This window comes from Erpetoichthys calabaricus, chromosome 4 (genome assembly GCF_900747795.2).
Source record: "Erpetoichthys calabaricus chromosome 4, fErpCal1.3, whole genome shotgun sequence".
NCBI classification, from domain to species: Eukaryota; Metazoa; Chordata; class Cladistia; order Polypteriformes; family Polypteridae; genus Erpetoichthys; species Erpetoichthys calabaricus.
In genome coordinates this window covers 277,595,830-277,620,740 of record NC_041397.2, presented here as the reverse complement: position 1 = coordinate 277,620,740, position 24,911 = coordinate 277,595,830, and the positions used below count along the sequence as shown (strand labels likewise).

At 42.6% G+C, this 24,911-nt stretch overlaps 1 long non-coding RNA gene across 1 annotated transcript; it reads right to left on the bottom strand.

The window, feature by feature from the left end:
• Positions 1–2,244: 2,244 nt before the first annotated feature.
• Positions 2,245–24,816, bottom strand: LOC114650915 (uncharacterized). Its single transcript, XR_003716068.2, has 4 exons — positions 24,740–24,816; positions 17,743–17,819; positions 17,393–17,662; positions 2,245–2,455 (listed from the first exon to the last, which is right to left on the bottom strand). It is a non-coding gene; the product is annotated as an uncharacterized LOC114650915 (long non-coding RNA).
• Positions 24,817–24,911: the final 95 nt, after the last annotated feature.

Here is a 24,911-nt window from a genome sequence, read left to right as displayed (position 1 = left end):
ATCTTTACATTCTGTGTTTAAGTTTTTTAGAAATGGGGTCATACATCAGGGCCTCACTTACAGATCACATTAATATCACATTGTGTGTAGAGTATATTGCATATTAAGGAATGACTGTCCGGCTGTGGCTGAGAGTAAAGGCATTCATCTGAACAGCTTGCATGTACTGGCCTGTCTAGCTGGTTAGATTGCATAAACAGTAAAAACATTAAAGAATAAAATAAAAGATTTAACATCCATAAATCTAAAACTCTTCCATCTCACCCATCTTGCCTCCCCAAATAAAGCCAAGATTTCAGGGCAACAGAGCACCATTCCTCCCACATGCCGCACTGCAAGTGGAGGATCAGAAGAACAACAAAACCTCCTCCCCGAATTTTTGATGTTCCACTTGATATTTAGAAATATAGAAAATAGAACTAAAACTAAAACAGTCCATGCACCCTTTCAGATTTGATGTAACTTCCCCTCTTTAAATGTCAGATCCTTCAAGTGATATAGCAATAACAGCCCTGGACAAACTTTAACTCCTTAGAAGCATTGTTAATACCAATAAAGATACAATAGTAAAAATAACAGTATATTCATATTATAGATATTGAAAGAAAAGGTAATAATAGCATAATAAAGTTATTTATGGTACTACACCAAATAATAAGCAGAGAGCAAGCAATAAGGCACCATAGCTAGTTTCATAGTTCACTCTAAAAAAGAAATGAACTATTCAGTAATTATAAAATGTCTGAACCTTTCCTTATTTTATTGTTATACAACATTGAACCACAGTGGATTTAATTTGGGTTTTTTTCGCAATAATAAACAGAAAAAGACGCTTTAATGTTAAAGTGAAGACAGATCTCTGTAAAGTCGTCAATATGAAACCTAAACTAATTGATCACATAAGTATTTACTCCTTTAAGTCAGAATTCAGTAGGCAGCCATGACAGCCTTGAGTCTGTGTGTACAGGTCTCTCTTTCTACCAGCTTTGCACACCTCCATATTGCCATTTGTCCTTATTTATCTTTAGAGCTGCTCAAGCTCATTCCGATTTCACAGGGATCACAAGTGAACAGCCTTTACGAAATCAACCACAAATTCTCACTTGGGTTGAGATCTAGACTCTGACTTGGCCACTCCAGCAAAGTAATTTTGTTGTAGCTTTGGCTTTATATTTGAGTTTGTTGTCTTGTTGTAAAATAAATCTTCTCCCAAGGCGCAGGTCTCTTCCAGACCACATCAGCTTTTCTCAAGGATTTCCCCGCATTTGTTTTCCCCTGTACCCTCATAAGCCTTCCAGGCCTGCTGCAGAGAAGCATCTATACAACCTGATGTCGCCACCACCATGCTTCACGGTGGGGATGGTGTGTTTTTAAAATGTGCACTGTCCAAACCTGATGGCCAAAAAGCTCAATTTTGGTGTCATTAAACCATAAAACCTTCTACCAGCAGACTTCACAAGTGCCTTCTGGCAAACTCTAGTTGAGACGTCATGTGCATTGTTCCTCTTTGCCACTTTAAGCTGCGGCTAGTGAAGCACCTGGACAGCAGCTGTTGTCTGCACAGTCGCTCCAAGTTTTCTAGTGTAGCTTGTAACTCCTTCAGAGTTCTCATAGATCTTCTAATGGCCTCCCTCACTTATTTCTTCAGTTTTTTTGTGGACAGCCTACACTGTGCAGATTTACAGTTGTACCATACATTCTCAATGGCTGATTTAACTGGACTCCAGTGGATATTTAGTGATTGGGATATCCATCACCCGACTTGTGCTTTTCAATCACAGGTTGGTTTTGTCTTCATTACTGACTCACCACAAGCTGGACCCTCCACATACAGGTACATGTATACAACAGTCAACTGGACCCCCTTGACTCCAGACAGGTAATCTCTATGAACCAGTTCTGTGACTTCTAAAAACAATTGGCTTCACCAGTAATGATTTAGGTTCACCATTTAAATATTTATGCAGTTAGTTACTTTGAGTTTTATACTTGTAATTAATTTAGACCACTTTGCAGAGATCTGTTTTCACTTCGACATGTCAAGAAAGCCAAATCAAAGTTGTGTAACAGTAAAATGTGAAAACTTCCAAGCAGGGTGAATACTTTTTATAGGCATTGTAAGCTATGGATTCATGTTGACTGTTAGGCTGGTAATTTTGTTAGTTTATCTAAAGCCAACATTTTAAAATCCTTTCCATCTTTTTTCTAATATCAATACAATAAAAAAGAGACAAAAGCAGATGATAACTCTATGGGGCACCATGAAGGTTAACTCCGTATATTCAATTAAGGTATAGCACTTTGAAAAAGAAAAAGAAACGTGACAATACGAGTCTCCAAGATAGGCTGACTAAGATGGCGTTGCTGACAGTGATGAAGGCTCTTAGCAGGAAGAGGCGGGTCCAGGTGGGTGGAAACTGGAAGTGACATCAGTGGTGTCGTGACTGTCAATCATCTGGTGTGCAGGAAGAGGAAGAGAAAAGGCATTAATCAACAGCGCCCTCTGGCTTTCTGAAGAGGGAACGTTACAATTATCTGAGCTCTTAAACTGTCCCCTATGTGCACGTGAGTGACACGCTATCGCTCCCTTGAAACCTTGTTCGAGTCACCAGACACCAGATAAAAGTCCAATGTGACTTTATTTTATCAATAAACAGTGCACAAAGCACCCTACACTCCACAATACTCATATAAATGAACAATAATCAATCACTAATCAATCCTCCACTCCCAGACGCGTTGCCACCCTTCCACCCAGCTCAGCTCGACGTCTGGGATTTCCCATAGTCCTTGACCCGGAAGTGTTTCTCTCTGTCCATGTGATTGTTAACACTTCCGGGTCAGATAAAAACTCCTTTTCTTCAACCCGGAAGTGAGTCATTCGCTCTGTCGCCGTGACTAATACGCACTTCCGGGTTATAGGTGAAACAAAAGTCTCTGGGCCTTCCTGCAGTGTCCCCTGGAGGATCCCATGGTATCCAGCAGGGCTGTGATGAAAAACTCCATTGTCCATGATGTCCTGCTGGAACTCGGGGCACCTCTATGTTGCAGGCAGGGCTCCACCTGGCGGCTTGGGGGTATTGGCCGGGAGGAACGGCCGGCCATATTCTACACTGTGTTATAACTGACCATGCAGCCCTTATAATAAGTTTTAAAGATGTGCTGAGCTTCTTCTTGTGTGTTAAACACATTCGTCTCATCTTCCAGAGTGCCCTTCAGTCAGGCGGCAGATGGAAACTTTATTGAATTCCTTTTTTCTGGGACTTTAGCTGTGTAACTGGGAAAGATAACCAACCCACAGTAGCCTTCATAAAGAAGTGTTACTTTCTAACTGGCACAGGGAAGTATTTTCTCACGATTCTGCTAGCAAAGATGCCTCGCTATAAATAGTCTTTTTTTTTTTTTTTTCAGATTTTTAACGGGTGAGCAATAAGCGCAGTTGATATCTGAAGATGCCTTCAAGTATCCCTCTAAAAAATAGACCTAAAAGTAATCTGATGGCCTTCTCCATGCTTTCATTGCTTGTTTCCTCTTGAATTGATTTTCCTTGACCACAATTTCATGCTGTAAAGCTACGTTTTTTCTCAGTAAAGGTTCATTTGAAAGTATCCAGTTTTGTAAATTGTTTTCCTTGAATCTTTGGCCACTTTTGCATTGTAAGGGAGTAGCAAGGCCTCTAAGTTATCTAATCAGTTTTGTGTCAGCTCTTTTACATTATTTACTTGCTTATTACACTCTTTCTTATCTAGTATATCCATTTTTAGCTCTTTTATATTATCCATTCATCCATCCATTTTCCAACCCGCTGAATCTGAACACAGGGTCACGGGGGTCTGCTGGAGCCAATCCCAGCCAACACGGGGCACAAGGCAGGGAACCAATCTCAGGCAGGGTGCCAACCCACCGCAGGACACACACAAACACACCAAGCACACACTAAGGCCAATTTAGAATCGCCAATCCACCTAACCAGCATGTCTTTGGACTGTGGGAGGAAACCGGAGCGCCCGGAGGAAACCCACGCAGACACGGGGAGAACATGCAAACTCCACGCAGGGAGGACCCGGGAAGCGAACCCAGGTCCCCAGGTCACCCAACTGCGAAGCAGCAGCGCTACCCACTGCGCCACCGTGCCGCCCTCTTTTATATTATTTACTTGCTTATTACACAATCTCTCTTATCCAGTATATCCATTTTTAGCTCTTTTATATTATTTACTTGCTTATTACGCTCTCTCTTATCCAGTATATCCATTTTGTCACCCTGCTTTGTATTTTCCACTCCACAGTTTAAACTAATTAAGTCTCTTCAACCTGATCCTTGACTGCCTTCTTAAGTTCTCCATCAAGGTATTTTTTACATGTTCTTTAGTGCAATCTGACAGTTTGTAAGCTGCTAGTGAAGTTTCTTTCATTCTTTTACAATCAGACTATGACGCTGATGTAGCAGGTTCACCTATTGGACTCACTGCCAGACTGGGGCAACATGTTGCAGCGCTAGCTTACACAACTGCGTCTCTGGGGTCCTCGAGGCCAGCCTCTGTTCCCTTAGGATTTGTCATGAGTGCTGCTGCTATTACATCTGTAAGCGTGAGCGACACTCTTTAGTTGGATACCCAGAGATTTCGACTGTAAACTGCCTGGACGTTTTGCTGCAGGAAATTCCTGATGGAGTTCATTTAGGTGACTGTTGACAGATTAATAAATGAAAAAATTCAAAATTACTGTTTTCAATGAGTGGTGGTACCTAAAATAAACAGGACAAGACCAAAGGGGAATAGAATTTTTGAGAATTTAAGAAAGAAACAAAAAGCGTCTAGATGTTTGTGTATTTTTGTGTATAAATGCTGTGCTACAAAGCATTTTGTGCTTAACATCGTATTTGTTATTTTATGTTTTATCTGTACTGTATTTGTAATATACAGAAGTCACTGGCTTACCCCAAACCTTAACTGGAACAAAAAGGTTGAGAAAACTGACAGACCAATGAATGTATTTGCAATGGAGTATAGTATACTGGGGATTATAAGCAGACATGAGATTCATAAGAATGAAAACAATGGGAAATTAAAAAGTACAGACAATGAAGTAGCAGATGCTTTGAACTCCGAATTTTCTGAGGTCTTCACATGTGAGGGAGAAGATAACCTCCCAGCAATAGAAGCGACTACTAAGGAGGTACTGAGTGATTTGGAAATTGTAGTGGGAGAAGTGCTGTTCAGATTAAATAGGCTGAAATGAAACAAATCACCAGGACCAGATAATATGTATCCTCGAGTGTTTAAGGAGGTTAGCAAGTCGATATATAAACCCTTGATGCATATTTTTAGGGGTAATTTTTGAAGAACTGGAAAATGGTAAATATTATCATGTTATTTAAAAAGGGTGATCAGGCAAATCCACATACAAAGCTATACACCAGTAAGCTTAACATGCATCACACGTAAATTAATGGAAGGAATTATTAAGGAAAAGATTATGCAACATGTGGCAAGAGCAGGAGTTTTACTGAACAAACATCATGTGCTCATCCGTTACTAACATGTTAGAATTCTATGAAGAAACAAAAAAAAAGGATATGATCAAAGTGGAGCATATGATATTATTTATCTTGACTTTCAGAAAGCATTTGATAAGGAGTCATAGTGGACTCTAAGCTATCGACTTCCTGATAGTGTTCAGAAGCCATTAAGAAGGCTAACAGAGTGTTAGGTTATATAGCACAATGTGTGGAGTACAAGTCACAGGAGGTTCTGCTCAAACTTTATAACACACTGGTGAGGCCTCATCTTGAGTACTGTGTGCAGTTTTGGTCTCCTGGCTACAAAAAGGACATAGCAGCGCTAGAAAAGGTCCAGAGAAGAGCGACTAGGCTGATTTCAGGGCTACAGGGGTTGAATTATGAGGAAAGATTAAAAGAGCTGAGCCTTTACAGTTTAAGCAAAAGAAGATTAAGAGGTGACATGATTGAAGTGTTTAAAATTATGAAGAGTCCAGTGGATCGAGACTGTTACTTTAAAATGAGTTCATCAAGAACATGGGGACACAGTTGAAAACTTGTTAAGGGTAAATTTTACACAAACATTGTGCAGTTTTTCTTTACGCAGAGAACTACAGACACGTGTAATAAGCTACCAAGTAGCATGATAAACAGTAAGACTTTAGGGACTTTCAAAACTCGACTTGATGTTTTTTTAGAAGAATTAAGTGGATTGGACTAATGAGCTTTGTTGGGCATTTTCCTAACGTTCTAATAAAACAAAGGACATGTATAAAATGTGGGCGTCATGGTGGCGCAGTGGTAGCACTGCTGCCTCGCAGTAAGGAGACCTGAGTTTGCATGTTCTCCCCGTGTCTGTGTGGGTTTCCTCCGACAGTCCAAAGACATGCAGGTTAGGTGGATTGGCGATTCTAAATTGTCCTTAGTGTATGCTTGGTGTGTGTGTGTGTGTGTGCCCTGCGGTGCGCTGGCACCCAGCCCAGGATTGGTTCCTGCCTTGCGCCCTGTGTTGGCTGGGATTGGCTCCAGCAGACCCCCGTGACCTTGTGTTCAGATTCAGTGGGTTGGAAAATGGATGGATGGATGTATAAAATGTCAAATAGCAGTATACATTATAGGCCAGAATTCTCTATGTCTTGAGGAAAGTCCAGACAGCTCTGTTCTGTCCTATGTCCAATCCAAAGTTTTAAAGAATTAAAAAGTATGTTGCTATAAAGATCCCTCTTTGTTAGGTCAAAGTAAAAGTAAACGTCAAAATGATCTCCCAGCTGAGCAAGTGTGGAGCACAGATCGGCCAGCTAACTATGAAAGGGTGCAGCTTTCTGTATCTCATATACAGTATCACACTTAGAAGATGTGAAAGCAGCTATGTGAGGTCATTGCCTACTAATATTTATAAGTTATCGCTTCACATTTATAGCCTAAAGAAGATAGCAAATGAGAGCTGGCAGTTTGACTCACGAAGCTCTTAAGCGTGCCAATAGCAGTTTAATGACAAATATCTCAATCCCTGTCCAGGTCTTGCACCTGCTTTAGCCCTGTGCTAGCTGCTATAGCCTTCAGCACCCGCCACGACCCTGGTCTGGATTAAGCGGTTTAGAAAATGACATGATATGACATCTCAATCCCAGTGTTACTGGTGATGTTTCATTTTAGTTCCAAAGGCTCACCCAGACTTCATCCTCTGGATTATGTTTGATTGCTCCCTCTTTTAAAGAGAGAAGAACTTGTCTTCATTGGCAGTACAATGACACAGCAGTTACCATTGAGTGTAGCTGCTCCACAGCTCTACTGTTCAGGGTTCCAATCACCAGCCCAGGTCCTGCACATTTTCCACATATTGAGGTATGTTTTCCTATGGGTGGTCTGGTTTTTCTCCCAGTATAGGTGCAATGAACTGGCATTCCTTGATAGCTACAGGCTGCCCATGAATTAGAAAACTAACAGATGGATTATTTTGTTAGAACCTTTTTAGAATTTTTAAAGCTTGAGTAATATCCCCATATTTTTTTGAGACATGTTTAGCCTCAAGTGTTTGACTGTAAGTTTATTGGTACACATTTGTAAGTCACTTAAAGAAATGCTAAATGATGACTTTGTATATCATACCCATCAGACTCCAATTGGTGTTATGTGCCTTATAACCAATGTGTGGTCAAACAGTCCTGTAGTGTTTTTGTAGTCGTGCATTTACTGCACCCCCAACCATTCTATCTATCTATCTATCTATCTATCTATCTATCTATCTATCTATCTATCTATCTATCTATCTATCTATCTATCTATCTATCTATCTATCTATCTATCTATCTATCTATCTATCTATCTATCTATCTATCTATCTATCTATCTATCTATCTATCTATCTACCTAACCATTTTATGAGTCAATGCTTTATTGAGATATAATTTTGTTTGCTACAGAGCAGCTGTAGAAGCAATGAAGAAACATGAAAAAAACACTATTTGTAGAAACTTTTGTCCAAGTACATTGGCCAGAGAGAAATGCAGAAAAAATGGCTGGCTGGACATTTACAATAGTAGTTGAGCAAGGCCCTTAAGTCGCAGTACTGTCCTGGGTATGACGTTAATCCGCATCGTCCAATTTACAGGGAATTCTTGGGGGTTGATGGCAGGATTGGCACTCCAGCCACTGTAAAATACTTAACGCTGTTCAGTGTGGTGCTGAGGTGTCACCCACTGCACTCGGGTCTCAATCCAGATGGTTCGTCATGTGGTGTGTGCGGCAACGCTCTCTAATAAGTGCATGCTCCCAACCAACCAACAACAACTGAGCAAAATCACCCAATACCATACTCCCGAGTTTATCTTCCATTTTGCAAACATATAAAGTCATACATCTAGGTATGAATGCTGAAATTCTAATCCCAAGCCTAAATTCTTTGTTTCACTAAATGTGTTATTTTCCCAATTCCCCTTCTGACAGGTTGATTAAGAACCAACAGTGTATATTTCACTTTTTTAAGAAGTTGGTACCAAGCAGTGAATTTTTTTTTAGTCCTTATGTCTCAGACATTTTGTTAATGGTTTTAGGTCCATTTCTCATAAGTTTATGAGCTTAACACCATTATATTGACATCTCACATCGTCTTACTCCTCATATGGAGTTGCGAGAGATTCACTCTATCCCTGGCAAAATCCAAAAATGCCCACTAGAGGGGGAAATCCTGTCAAACCCTGGCTAGTTACAAAAGAGGGCAATGAAGAATCTTTAAAAATAAAAAGATTTATTTTAACAAAAAACTCTGTTAATGAAAAATAAGTTCTGAGAAACACAAAGGCATAGAAGGAAATGCCACCATAATAGGCCATCAATGTCTAAACCAGTGGTTCTCAAACTGTGGGGCAGTAACAAATAAGGTGGCGCGAATGTTGCCATATGTGGTGTAATTTCGCTATTCATAGGGAAATTTTAAACTTGTAGCGGTGTATCGGCAGCAAATAATATAGGAATAAATTTTATTAGGGTTTCAAAAAAATGTTAGGGGGTCGCAATTAAAACTGTTATGAAAACTCTGGTCGCAAATACTTAAAGGTTGAGAAACGCTGGTCTAAACTATCCAGAAGGCAAAGTCAAAAAACAGAGCAAGGGTTCAAAATATCCAGAAATCACAAAAACACAGAATAAACTCAGGAGACCTCATCACACAAAAAATGCATTCACAATGAACCGCAAGGGACTGTGGATTTTCCTTTACAGAGCTGAGGATAGTCCCTCCATTATGATGGGCAAGTGGCAAAACACAAAACATAAAAGAAGATACATACAGTGCATCCGGAAAGTATTCACATCGCATCACTTTTTCCACATTTTGTTATGTTACAGCCTTATTCCAAAATGGATTAAATTCATTTTTTTCCTCAGAATTCTACACACAACACCCCATAATGACAACGTGAAAAAAGTTTACTTGAGATTTTTGCAAATATATTAAAAACTAGTCATTTAGCCCATTACAATAACGGGTGCTAGAACAGTAGTGTATAAACATTAGTAGGAACAGTCTATATTAAATGGCAAGGGACTTTAACCTCATTCTTTTTGTTGGTTGTATTTTTCTTTCTTTCAGCCTTTCTTTTGTTGATGTTTACTTGCTGATCTGACCGTTCTTCGTGGGCTGCCGCTGTGTATTGTGTGTCTTTAATTTTCTGTGACAGTAATACTGTCTTGCATGTCCGCTGGCTTGTACGTCCGTAATATACCTTTAATTTTCTCTGACGGTAATACAGGCGTGCGCGTCGGTAATATGCCTTTAATCTCCTCTGACAGTAATACTGCCTTGTATGTGGCTGTAATATGAGTCACTGTATTGTGTACCTTATTTTCCTCTCGCAGTAATACTGGTTTGTATTTCCATAAAACGCCTCTAACTTTCTCTGACAGTAATATCGCGTATCACACCGTGCCCCGCGCATGCGCACTTCACCAGAAGACACACACACACACGGACACCTGGACGCACAAAGGGATTTTATTAAACAGGATAAAAAACTGAGAAAGCACATGTACATAAGTATTCATAGCCTTTGCCATAAAGCTCAAAATTGAGCTCAGGTGCATCCTGTTTCCCCTGATCATCCTTGAGATGTTTCTGCAGCTTAATTGGAGTCCACCTGTGGTAAATTCAGTTGACTGGACATGATTTGGAAAGGCACACACCTGTCTATATAAGGTCCCACAGTTGACAGTTCTTGTCAGAGCACAAACAAAGCATGAAGTCAAAGGAATTGTCTGTAGACCTCCGAGACAGGATTGTCTCGAGGCACAAATCTGGGGAAGGTTACAGAAAAATTTCTGCTGCTTTGAAGGTTCCAATGAGCACAGTGGCCTCCATCATCTGTAAGTGGAAGAAGTTCGACACCACCAGGACTCTTCCTAGAGCTGGCTGGCCGTCTGAACTGAGCGATCGAGGGAGAAGGGCCTTAGTCAGGGAGGTGACCAAGAACCCAATGGTCACTCTGTCAGAGCTCCAGAGGTCCTCTGTGTAGAGAGGAGAACCTTCCAGAAGGACAACCATCTCAGCAGCAATCCACCAATCAGGTCTGTATGGTAGAGTGGCCAGACGGAAGCCACTCCTTAGTAAAAGGCACATGGCAGCCCACCTGGAGTTTGCCAAAAGGCACCTGAAGGACTCTCAGACCATGAGAAAGAAAATTCTCTGGTCTGATGAGACAAAGATTGAACTCTTTGGTGTGAATGCCAGGTGTCACGTTTGGAGGAAACCAGGCACCGCTCATCACCAGGCCAATACCATCCCTACAGTGAAGCATGGTGGTGGCAGCATCATGCTGTGGGGATGTTTTTCAGCGGCAGGGACTGGGAGACTAGTCAGGATAAAGGGAAAGATGACTGCAGCAATGTACAGAGACATCCTGGATGAAAACCTGCTCCAGAGCGCTCTTGACCTCAGACTGGGGCGACGGTTCGTCTTTCAGCAGGACAACAACCGTAAGCACACAGCCAAGATATCAAAGGAGTGGCTTCAGGACAACTCTGTGAATGTCCTTGAGTGGCCCAGCCAGAGCCCAGACTTGAATCTGATTGAACATCTCTGGAGAGATCTTAAAATGGCTGTGCACCGACGCTTCCCATCCAACCTGATGGAGCTTGAGAGGTGCTGCAAAGAGGAATGGGCAAAACTGGCCAAGGATAGGTGTGCCAAGCTTGTGGCATCATATTCAAAAAGACTTGAGGCTGTAATTGCTGCCAAAGGTGCATCAACAAAGTATTGAGCAAAAGCTGTGAATACTTATGTACATGGGATTTCTCAGTTTTTTTATTTTTTAATAAATTTGCAAAAATCTCAAGTAAACTTTTTTCATGTTGTCATTATGGGGTGTTATGTGTAGAATTCTGAGGAAAAAAAAGAATTTAATCCATTTTGAAATAAGGCTGTAACATAACAAAATGTGGAAAAAGTGATGCGCTGTGAATACTTTCTGGATGCACTGTAGGTACATATAAGCTATATGACCAACAATGTTAACATAAAATAATCAAAAATGAACAAGAAAGATATAAAAATGGCATTTGAACCCCATCCAGGGGAGGAACTCTGGCGGATATACAACAGACAATATTGGGCACAAAGCAGAAATCAAACACTATATCACTTGCAATGTCATCACAAAGTTACTAGTCAGCCTAAAGCTTTTTTTCACTGTGAGAACAGAAACAGCAGCACAGGGAGATCATGCAAACTCAATTCACAAGCCATGCCTGCCTGAAATGGACACTGGGTTAAGGTTTGGAGAGTTGTAAATGCTACTTGTGGTGCCAGTGTGCTCCTAAAGTAGATAAAAGAAAACTGTTGGTAAAATTCAGCATGCTTAGAAATTCCAGTAACTGCATGACCTGTAATGAAATGAAATTATAGATCTCATGGTTAGGAGATGAAACCTAAGGTTGGAGGTTGGGATTGTAAGGATGCTTTTTCTCATGAGCTCCAACGATGACCACAGCTCAGCCTGTTCATGTTTTGCGTCAAGCAGGACCTAATGTAACGTTAGCACAGACTTGAAAGGCAAGATAAAATGAGCAAAGCCTCACTGAAGTCTTAAGTGTATATTTCTGAATCATGATGCTTGTTCTGAGTGCAAAGAGGTGAATAATTAGAAAACAGAAACTTTCATTAAGAATGGTCAATCAAAAATCTACAGTAAGATTACAGTCCAGTGGCAATGCAGGAATGACGTATTCAAACCAGCTATGCACATTAGCAAGTGCAACAGTGAAAAGAGCGTAGGCAGTAACAGAAGTGTGATTTGCTCCTTCTTTAAATGTTCTTCACAAACATGCACATTAGGATATGGGCCCCATCAAAAAATCAGCAGCCCTGAGTTTTAACAGTGAAAGATTCTTGTGGTTCCCTAATGTACTGAAGTGCATCCCCTTATGTGACTTGGGTGCACCCATTTACTGAGAAGGAGGACCACTGGTAATGACTATTGGATCATTCTCAGAATCGCCTTCATCCCATATTTTTAACATTTCTTTCCTTCAAGGGGCAGTGTATTTGAGAATGTCAATACCCTTCTCCAGCATGGGTTATTTAATTGTTATCTTTTATGGTATAGTCATCATTATGCCATTGTCTTCATGGTCCCCAGATGTCAAGTATCCAGTCTATTCATTCCATTTAAATGGAGATGAAAATCTATAGTTTTAGGTACTGTCTGTAAGCATGTGAAGAAAGGTGAAAAATGCAGAGCCATAGAAACAAAATTCTTTCCAAATATGAAATTGAATTTTATTGACACTTTCTTAATGGGCGGCATGGTGGTAGCGCTGCTGCCTCGCAGTAAGGAGACCTGGGTTCACTTCCCAGGTCCTCCCTGTGTGGAGTTTGCATGTTCTCCCTGTGTCTCCGTGGGTTTCCTCCCACAGTTCAAAGACATGCAGGTTAGGTACATTGGTGATCCTAAATTGTCCCTAGTGTGTGCTGGGTGTGTGTGTGTGTACCCTGCGGTGGGCTGGCACCCTGCCCTGGGAGTTTGTTCCTGTTTTGCGCCCTGTGTTGGCTGGGATTGGCTACAGCAGACCCCCATGACCCTGTAGTTAGGATATAGCGGGTTGGATAGTGACTGACTGACTGACTGACTGACTGACTGACTTTCTTAATGTTGCACATGGCTGTTTATCAAATAAACCGTACTCTGGCTAGTGTATAAACTATTTGGTTTACTGAGTTATAACTTCACATTAGAAACTGTGGAAAAAGTGCTGTTTAAGTTGCTTGAGTTACAGATCATCATTTAACCTTAGACATTTAACATTTTAAATAGAAAAGCAATATTAAATGATCAGGAGTGTAATTCTGCTCGCCCTGTCACCACATTGAAACTTAAAGAGCATGTACTGGATACAGTATATGGTGACAGTTATAACTGTGATGTGTTATTCTGACATTGAAATACTGACTGAATTTTTCCATGTTACTGTCTAAGGGGATACGTTACATCACCCTGAATAATATTTATCATCTCAAGAACTTTTTTACTTACCTCGGCAGTGACATTCATGTCTCTGGTGACTCTTCCTATGAAGTCAGTAGACAGATTGGGAGAGCATGGGAGGTCATGAGGTCACTGGAAAAGGGTGTGTGGCGCTCCCAATGTCTATGCAAAAGGATGAAAGTCCAAGTCTTTAGAGTCCTGGCGCTTCCTGTCTTGCTATATGGATAAGAAACATGGATGCTCTCCAGTGAACTGAGACGAAGACTGGACTGCTTCGGTACTGTGTTCCTTGGGAGAATCCTTGGGCACCACTGGTTTGACTTTGTATCGGACAAGTGATTGCTCACAGAGTCTCGAATGAGGCACATTACCTGCATTGTGAGGAAGCGTCAGTTACGACACTATAGCCATGTGGTGTGATTCCTGATCCGGCTCGCAGGATCCTCATTGATGAGGACCCGAGTGGCTAAACCAGGCCAAGGAGACACCCACGTAACACCTGACTGCAGCAGACAGATTGTCATTTCCAGAGAGAGGGACTGCACCAGAATCACAAGCTCTTTCGTTGTGCAGTGGGTGCAGCAACACGCTATACCAGTGCATGCTCCCCAACCTGACCTGAACAAAAACGATTCACTCTGTTACCAAAACTCTGATGAATGATCATTCTGTCCCTAGAATGCTTGTGACTTCAACTAGGGGAACATCAGAACAAACAAACATCTATAAGCAAGTTGCACTTGTGGACCCAGTAAGCTGGACCTGCTGTAGTTATACAGTATATCAATACCTTTAAATGTAAGCCCGTGGCCCAACTGGGCAGGTCTGACCACATACAGTATATTACTGCCACTTGTTATTACCAGCAGCAGCTCTCAGCTCTCTTATTATCCAAGCTAGACGTTATTATGTGTGTTTGGGGGGGTTGCTGTTTTTTTATAATGTTTTTGTTATATTTTTTTAAACATTTTGCTTCAATTTGCACCATGTATGTGACAACAAAATTTGATTTGGTTTGATGCATTTAAAGGATGCTGCCTTGGATTGGGCTTCAGTCGTAAGGAAAGAAAAGACCCATTTGAAGTCGTGTTCCTCATTCTACTTAGAGGTATATGGTACACCTAAAATTAACAAGCCATGTTAAGATGCTGGCAAGGGGCTTGAACAGTACCCATTGATGGAACTTGCTTAATCCATATTGCATATTCTCATGACTCATAATTGTGACAATTTTCAGATTCCTACCGTATTGACCTAAAGGAAAGCATTTGGAAAGACAGGGACAGAAGGTCCGAATCCTGCATTGATATTACTTAAGCAGGGAACACACTGTATATGCAGATTTAACGGCATCTTTACTTGGTCACATGAAACGAAAATTCGGTAAAATGTCTAACTACAGTGATGTTGTAGAATGGATTAAACTTTAATTATATTTTGTCACATGTGTGCATATGGGAAGCAGCTTAAATGCTCTGCTGATTGTAATTACCATCTGAACCAGGGGTGGTCGCGGTGCACTAATGTCTTCTCTCTTCCTCCCTCTGCTGAATGGAAGACTGACAGCCACACCATTGCTGATGTCACCTCCGTTTTCTGCCCTCCTGGACCTGCCCTTTCCTGCCGATTCACCACATTACCCAGGACCGGCTATCTTGCTCCAGTTCTGTTCTGAGCTCTCTTGTTGCATGCTTTGTTGTTTTCCACATTTTCAGTTATCCAGGGCCACTAAGGTGGTGCTCCAATCCTTGATATATTGTGGCGAGTGGCGGGGGGCCGGTACTCAGCTGGGATGCCTGGAAGGACCGGAAGAGGGACTACTCCTCCTCCAGGCCACAAGATGGCAGCCGACCTGGTTGGTATGGGGAACATGGGAACAGAGCATGGAAGCTCAACCCTATTGGGGCCCGTGGTCACCACCAGGGGGCGCTCAGATGCCAGAAAAGCCCTGGACGTCAGCACTTCTGCTACACCCGGAAGTGCTGGCGGGAGGAAAACCAGGGACACCTGGAGTGCTCCCGGGTGCTCGTGCGGCACTTCCTGGTATGGTGGAAGCTCATCCAGAGGCACCTGGAGTATGTCCGGGTGGACATAAAAAGGGCTGCCTTCCTCCATTCATCAGCTGGAGTCAGGTGGCAGTGGACGTAGCTCAGAGAGGAGTGGAGGCCGTGAAGAGAGGCATTGTTGAGAGCCCAGACTTGAGGGTGTGTGGTGCAGGGGCACTGCGTTGTGCGTGTGATACTTGTACATTGTACACTAGTCCGGACTGGTTCCCACAATATATTTGTGTCTCTCCTTTTACACCATCAAACCACCCATCCTTTTTTGAACACAAGTTTCACAAATTATAAATAGTGAGCTATATTTTAATGATTTTTGCATTGTGCCATGTAAGGTCATATAGTCTGCCCACAGACCTTCCCCATTTTTGCTCCTATTTTAACAGTGACTCTCTACCGTGCCCAACTCACGCATGCGTGCCAGAGGGCCGCCATCCAGGCACACCCTCAGAACTACTGGGGGCGCTATCGCTAACAGTCTGAACTCCTTTTTCCCTCAGAGCCTCGAGAAACCACCCCTTAGGGCAACAAAGCCAAGGAAGCCCCGCCATTTCCAGTCTGCTCAGTATTAAAGGGAGACTTCTCATTTCGGACCTGACCGCCATGGAGAACACAAGATAGAGAGACAAAGTGTGTCCCATAAAAGAGTACTGATTCAAGGGAATTGTCCTAAACAGAAGGGTGCCAAAGAGCACTCTTTTTATTTACAGTTTATTTCATTTACAGTTTTCTTTTTTTTGTTGGAATCAAACAGGGTTTTCTCCAGTTGGCACCTCAAGCATTTGGTTTTGTCCTGCCTCATCATCATCATAAATGGCCAGCTAGTTGCAAACAGACTCGGCAACAAGATTCCTGGTATCTATCTATCTATCTATCTATCTATCTATCTATCTATCTATCTATCTATCTATCTATCTATCTATCTATCTATCTATCTATCTATCTATCTATCTATGCGACTATAATACCAAAAGCAACAAGATGCAGATTTTTTTCAATATGGCATTTAATATTCAGCTGCATTTTGAATTTCCATAGATAAATGTTATATTCCTTTTTTTATTTTAGCCAAGTTAAAACACTGTGCAAAGACGCATTTTCACAGCCTGCATTTTGTGTCCGCTTGCTCAAATGCCACCATCCATTTCTTCCACAGTACGCTTTTAATCCACCAATACACACCTACTAGTTGTAGAAGGGGCGGCACGGTGGCGCAGTGGGTAGCACTGCTGCCTCGCAGTTGGGAGATCTGGGGACCTGGGTTCGATTCCCGGGTCCTCCCTGCGTGGAGTTTGCATGTTCTCCCCGTGTCTGCGTGGGTTTCCTCCGGGTGCTCCGGTTTCCTCCCACAGTCCAAAGACATGCAGGTTAGGTGGATTGGCGATTCTAAATTGGCCCTAGTGTGTGCTTGGTGTGTTTGTGTGTGTGTCCTGCAGTGGGTTGGCACCCTGCCCGGGATTGTTTCCTGCCTTGTGCCCTGTGTTGGCTGGGATTGGCTCCAGCAGACCCCCGTGACCCTGTGTTCGGATTCAGCGGGTTGGAAAATGGATGGCTGGATAGTTGTAGAAGATGGCAGGCAGCCTTAGGCAGCTTTCTCTGTGTTAACTGAAGGTTAGCCTGTGATTGGGAGTGTGAGTGTATTGTGCAGAATCAGGTGATTTTCCTCCACAGGACTTCGTGCATTCAACACAAAAGTGGAAAAATGCTCTTTGAGAATGCAAAGGGAATATAATGAAAAAATATAATGAAATGAAGAGGTTTATTACAACTAAAAAAGTAAGTAAAAGTTAAAGTGCATGGCTTTGGAGATAAAAAAGTACAAAAAAATAAGGGAATAAACCAGAAACCCTTTCTCACCTCTCCTAGATGACTCCTTCTACCTTTCATTCTTCTTGCCAGCTGAGCTCATTTCCACTCTAAATTTGCTAGAGCAATGGCCTCTTTTAAACCTGATTCTCTGGGTATTACCAAAGTCACTTCTTGTTTCCTCTGTGGCACTTCTTGGGTTCTGTTCCCTCAGGTAACGCCAGGTATACCAGACAGTCCTGCAGGGGCCTCAAAATCAGCTTCTCAGCAACAGATGATACAGATAGCAGATACATAGCAAGACGTAAGCCATGATCTGTCCTGTCAACAGAAAACATGGATGAGACATCCATCATAAACTCAGTGAATGGAGCCAAAGGCATTTTGTAGCCATCTTTTACCTTTAACAGAGTTCTTCATCAGATTAGCATTGGAGTGGTCCATCACTGGAGATGAGACACGAGTCCATTACAATGAGCTGAAAAGCAAGAGATAAAGCAAGCAGTGGAAACATCCATCCTCTTCAATGAAATAAAGATTGATACGACAACCCTCCACCAATAAAATCATGATGACCTTCTTTTTGGGTATGAGGGGTCCTATTGTGGCACATTTACAGGAACATGTACATTCAGTAGAGATGGGAAAATGAATGTCAGTCAATCTGAAGCACAGTGAGTCGAATCACTGTGTTGGAGCTTGTGTCGAAACACCGTTGTCACGTGACCCATGACGTTTGAAGCTTCGAACGTTATCAGTGCTTCACAGCGCACTTTATTGGTTTGGCGCTAAATTAACAGGTTGCCTATATAAAATGCATCATTCTCATTCAACAATGTTGGGTTGTGAGGAGAGAGAGATTTGGAGAGCTTTAATGACAGATGGCGACAAATAGTGGAAAACGGTGTTCAAAAGTTAAATAGTATAAATGGACAAGGACCTTAGCAGAATAAAATGAACACAGACTTTTCTGACCTTTTACTGGTGACATGAGACTGAAACAGTGAGTGCTGCTTCACTTGTGCTCTTGAGAGCTTGCCTCAATATCAGTTAACCACCAGATCTCGCTGTTCATACTGAGGCTGAGGACTCAAAGCTTTGAATCTTTTTCGGCACAAATAGAAAGAAAGCCTCAAAACTTCACAAGGCTTCATTTTCCCATCACTAACATTCAGTGACCAGTGCAAATGCTGTAATATGCTTAGAGAAAAACTGAAACCAGCAATTCGCAACAAAAGATGTGGAATTCTGTCAAAAACAGTGTTGCTGCCTGATGACAATGCACATCCCCATGTGGTAGCCTCAACGCTGGGGACAATGCAAAAGCTGCTGTTTAAACATCTTCCACATACCCCTTACACCTCCAATCTAGCAACATGCAACTATCACTGAGGCTCTACACCAGGGGTGGGCAAAGTCGTTTCTGGAGGGCCGCAGTGGCTGCAGGTTTTACTTAATAAGAAGCACTTATCGCTCAAGCAACATTTCTGCTTCTTTTCAGTTGTCTCGCTTTTTAAGATTGTGAACCTTCATTGCTTATTTTAGTCTTAATCAGCTGTATTCTCATTTGTTAAGTGCTCCTTACTAGCAATAATTTCCATTTACACCTTTGTGGATTTATCGTCCACTCTTTCATTTAATTAAATACTTGGAATGAAAGTGAAGAGAAAAAAGTGAAGGACTGAGAATTTCTCCTTCATTTTAGACTTCAAATCATTTGGATGATATTCTTAGAAAGGAAAAAGGATATGAGAATGACCTGACATGGCAGAGTTAAAGCACTAACAAGCCAAGAAATTAAATAATTGACAAGAATTGTTTTCTAATTAAGCAACTGGGTTGGAACAAAAACCTGCAGCCACTGTGGCTCTCCAGGACTGTCTTTGCCCAGCCCTGCTCTACATGGTTGCTGATGATGAGGTTAATGAAGCCATGAAGACCACGATTGGGGAGCAGCTGAAAAGTTTTTTCTCCCAAGGAATGAAGAAGTTAGTTAGTGAAATGATACAAGAACTGCATCGACCTGTAGGGAGACTATGTGGAGAAGTGATTTAATGGTTACGTTCATCTGCTCACAGTAAGTAAGACTTTCCAAAGTGGTGCACCTCCTTGTGAAAGCCAGACCATTAAAATCTCTCCGTAATTCATACAAGGGTCTTATGGAGCCTAAATGAGTTAAACGAAGGCCTGGTTGCAGATCCCGATCTTCTCTTTGCTGCTCAACCACCCAATGCATCAGATAATTAACATGAATCCCGGCACTGACGGGATACAGTCAAACAGTTTGCTGTCTACTGATGGACTACAGTGTTTCTCGCATGCTGCAGAGAATCGTCATTCCAGTGCTCTCTCTGAAAGGACAAGGGAAGGGAATGGTACTCAAGTTGCAGGGAGGCAAGATGGTCTAACAAGGCTTTAGAGGATGAACCTCCAAGCTCTGGTGCTTGGTTGGGTCATGAACCCTGGTAGGAAGTTTCATCACACTGGGTATCCATGATCTTACCTGCTCTTTTACATGGTGGGGAGTTACCTTGGAGTGGAGGGGTGTCACCCATGGCCAGCTTCTGTTTCTCAGTGGGTTCAGACTGCAGCTGGTCCCTGCCCTGGTTTCTTTGGGGCCAGACTCGACCTAATTTCACAGTGTATGGATGATGAGGCATGATCACCACTTGCATTCTGCGGAGCTGCCCCTGTGAGCATATCCAGCACTACACAGTGGGGAACTCCCGAAGGACACCGTGAATACAGGTAAGACATGTCCTTTTTCTGCCTTAGTCTTGCAACAGGCACATAATGGTGAGCAACAATGGAAACATCATCATATAGAGCCTAAAACATGGTATCAGTTAAACTTGGGGGAGCCTGAAAAAGGTGCAATGAGAGTGTTAGTTGTGGCTGCATAAAATTACCTGGATGGATAGATGGATAGATAGATAGATACTTTATTAATCTCAAGGGGAAATTCACATACTTCAGCAGCAGCATACTGATAAAAAAAACAATAAATTAAAGAGTGATAAAAATGCAGGTACAGTGGAACCTCAGGTCACGAACATCTCGGACTACATACAAATCGGGTTACGACCAAAAAGTTTGCCAAACTTTTGCATCTGTTCACGACCACACACTCGGGTGACGAACAAGCCAGTTCCCTTCCGGTTCGTAAGTGCCGATGATTTCCGCACATATTCAGTCTCTTCCTGTACATTCCCTGTGCAGCGAGCGAGCAAGCGAGAGAGAAAGAGCGCAAGAGTGCGAGAACGAGAGTGAGTGAGAGAGAGAGAGCGAGAGCGCGAGCAATACAGAGAGAGAGCAAGCGAGAGTGTGAGCGAGCGAGAGAAAGAGTGAGCGAGAGAGAGAGCAAGAGAGCCCAAGCAGAAAAAGTGAACATTACAGAAGAAGTAAGTAACCATTTAGTTTACTATTACACTGTGCATTCTATGGTATAATTAACTATTTTTGTTCTTAAAAATCTTTAAAATATATATATATTTACATACAGCTCGTACGGTCCGGAACGAATTAATTGTATTTACATACAGTCCTATGGGGGAAATTACTTCGGGTCACGACCAAATCAGGTTGCGACCAGAGTTTTGGAATGAATTACGGTCGTGACCCGAGGTTCCACTATATAACAGACAATAACTTTGCATAATGTTAACGTTTACACCCCTGGGTGGAATTGAAGAGTCGCATAGTGTGGGGGAGGAACGATTTCCTCAGTCTGTCAGTGGAGCAGGACAGTGACAGCACTCTGTCTCTGAAGCTGCTCCTCTGTCTAGAGATGATACTGTTTAGAGGATGCACTGGCTCAGCAGTCGGGGAGATACTCCATCTGGACCCGCTGCTTTGCTGGCATGAAGTCTCCTCAGCTTTCTGCTTACCTGGGCAGTTGTAATTGTGGGTTGGGGTAAACTCTCTCCTATGCTGATATCAGCAGAAGGATGGGTGGAGGGTGCAGTACTCCGAGGTGAGAGTGGGTTAGGGTGGTCAAACCTGTTAAAGAAGTTGTTTATCTGGTTTGCTCTCTCCACGTCTCTCTCAATGGTGGCACCCCGCTTTGAGCTGCAGCCAGTGATAATCTTCATCCCGTCCCACACTTCCTTCATGCTGTCGTTCTGCAACTTCTCCTCCAGCTTTCTCCTGTACTGCTCTTTCACCGCCCTGAGCTGGACTCCGAGTTCCTTCTGCACACGCTTGAGCTCATGCTGATCACCGCCTTTAAAAGCCCTTTTCTTCTGGTTCAAAAGGCCCTTGATGTCACTTGTAATCCATGGTTTGTTGTTAGCATAGCAGCGTACTGTTCGTACTGGAACTACAATGTCCATTCAGAAGTTGATGTAGTCAGTAGTGCAGTCAACAACCTCCTCAATGTTCTCACTCTATGATCCCTACAGGATTTCCCAGTCCTAAGTTCCAAAGCATTCTCTCAGAGCCTTCTCTGCCTCAGGGGACCACTTCCTGAATGATCATGTGGTTGTAGGTAGCTCCCTCACTCTTGGTTTGTAGTGAGGCTGAAGCAGAACCAGGTTATGATCTGCTTTCCCAAGCGCAGACAAGCGGGGTGGCGCTATATGCGTCTTTAACGTTTGCATACAGTAGGTCAATAGTCCTATTTCCCCGGGTGTTACAATCCACATACTGGGAGAAGGCAGGTAATGTTTTGTCCAGTATCACATGGTTAAAGTCTCCAGCGATTAGCACAAGCGCCTCAGGGTGCTGTGTTTGTAATTCCCACCTACACCTGAACACCAGCAAAACCAAGGAGCTGGTGGTGGATTTTAGGAGGCCCAGACCCCTCCTGGACCCAGTGATCATCAGAGGTGACTGTGTGCAGATGGTGCAGACCTATAAATACCTGGGAGTGCAGCTGGATGATAAAATAGACTGGACTGCCAATACTGATGCTCTGTGTAAGAAAGGACAGAGCCGGTTATACTTCCTTAGAAGGCTGGCGTCCTTCAACATCTGCAATAAGATGCTGCAGATGTTCTATCAGACGGTTGTGGCGAGCACCCTCTTCTACACGGTGGTGTGCTGGGGAGGCAGCATTAAGAAGAAGGACGCCTCACGCCTGGACAAACTGGTGAGGAATGCAGGTGCTGAGCAGGCTTCTGTCAATCATGGGGAATCCACTGCATCCACTAAACAGTATCATCTCCAGACAGAGGAGCAGCTTCAGCGACAGACTGCTGTCAATGTCCTGCTCCACTGACAGACTGAGGAGATTGTTCCTCCCCCAAACTATGCGACTCTTCAATTCCACCGGGGGGGGGGGGGTGGGGGGGGGGGCGGGTTTGCGCTTAAACATTAACATTATACAAAGTTATTGTCTGTTTTTACCTGCATTATTATCAATCTTTGATTTAATATTGTTTTTTGTATCAGTATGCTGCTGCTGGAGTATGTGAATTTCCCCTTGGGATTAATAAAGTACATCTATCTATCTATCTATCTATCTATCTATCTATCTATCTATCTATCTATCTATCTATCTATCTATCTATCTATCTATCTATCTATCTATCTATCTATCTATCTATCTATCTATCTATCTATCTATCTATCAAACAGAGTGTCAGCGGCCACCATTCTGGGATCTTTTGCATTGAAGGATTGGGTTAGACCCTGTGGACCTGACCGCCTGTCTTTTAATCCATTGCCTATGTTTTATCTCACAGCATATGACTGACTCTTAGGTCATTGCCCCATTTCACTCTGCTGTATACTGCAGCTGTGTCTCTCTCTTTCATATGGCGTGGAACATATCATCTATGGGGTTTCTTTTTGTGAAGATATTGTAGTGACCCCTCGATGTGGACCTGAGAGGTGACACGCTCCTCTGTTAGCTGAGACTTGTCCAAGGGGGCAGGAATATCTGAAGAAGCCGGCTATAAAGCAGCACGGTGAGCAGCAGAGAAAGGGAGTTGGGTGTCACTTCGGACACATTTCCTGGCTACTAAAGCAAGTGGCCTGAATGAATGGTCACGGGTGAGTCTGGCTGGTTGGCCGGTGAGATGTGGACCCAGGTCAGTTCATGGCACAGGGCTAAAGTGTGACAAACAGGTTGCCTCTGACCCCAGGTGAGCAGAGGCAGTGTATATGAGTGGACAAAGAAGAGAAAGCAGCTGGGACAGTGTTGCAAGGTCCATGGTTTTTCTCGGCCAATTGGGCTATTTTTGATTGTCATTCGTGTGGGAAAAAATTAGCTTTCATGGGTTGCTATTTTTGGGCTACTTTTGAAAAAAAACAGCTCAGTATTTTGGGCTATTTTTCACCACTATTAATGAATTTTTACCATATTTTTCATACATCTTGCATCTATTCCTGTTATTTGCGTGTGTATATGTCCTTTTTCTTTGCCACTGTCTGATGGTTTATACCCATTCTATCACTCTGAAAAATCAAGAGGGGACTCCCCCACTCTGACTTTGGTATGTACCAAACTGCCCCCCGCTTTCCAGTGGGTCATTTAGTCTGCCTCAAGCATTGGTTTATTTTTTTGACAAACTTGCTCTTTTTAAGCAGTCATTGGGCTATACGTTTTTTAGGACCCTGGCAGCTCTGATGTACATGTTGTTGCTGAAGACCTGAGTGGCATTGCAGAAGTGGCACTTCACTTATGGAGCCACTCACTAGAAATCGGCGTAAAGGGGCTAATTCTGTTCCTCTTGATCTCCTGGGCTGTTACAATATTTCTGTAGTGGGTACACAGTACACACAAGCAGGCAGTCGTTTTTCCTCAAAAATGCTATCTTTTGCATTGAGTGGGCCCATTCTCCCTATATTTGTGTATCTTCTCACAATTGTCCAAGGACATGCTGTTAAAATGATCTGAAACACTGAAGTGGTCCAATTTGGGTGTGACATACTGCTGTCCCCTGCACCCATTGCTGTGATTTAGTGCTCCTGTATTTAAAGGGTATAGAATGGAAAATTTATTTTTTTTGTCATGGAAAAACACATGCAGTATCTTTCAAACCTTTCATACTCATTCCTAGTTATATAATTCAAGGTCAAGAGGCAGAATCCTAGATGCCAATTCATTGCTTGTCATTAGTTAACTGGACAAAGTCTGTACCCCAAATAAATATTGAAAGACATTACAGAAAATACACTTAATGATACATAAACTCCAGCCCAAATGTCACATACACCTTTTGCTTAAAGCCTTCCCATGAAAGTCAAAAAGGCAATATAGAGATAAGATGTTTCATTTTAAAGAAACTGCCAGTTGACGCTGTTGTTTCTAAATTTAAAAGAGTCTCAATAAAGTTTGACAAGCAACTCAGTCAATAAAAGGTATGTCCTCAAAGACCTGGATGAAAAACGCAGACTTTATAGGCAAAGTATCAAAATTGAACCCGAAAGGAAAGGTAACGTATATAAGCTCACCTGACGAGACATTACATGGGCATGCGGGCAGCGCAATCTGGGACGTCCTGCGTGGTGCTTTTTTATATTCTAAATGATTAATCGCGACAGTCCAATCACGTGGGGCTACTTTCGAGCGCGCGCGGCGGTAACCCCGACGGTGACGTCACACAGCTGGCGTGTCTCCGCGCTG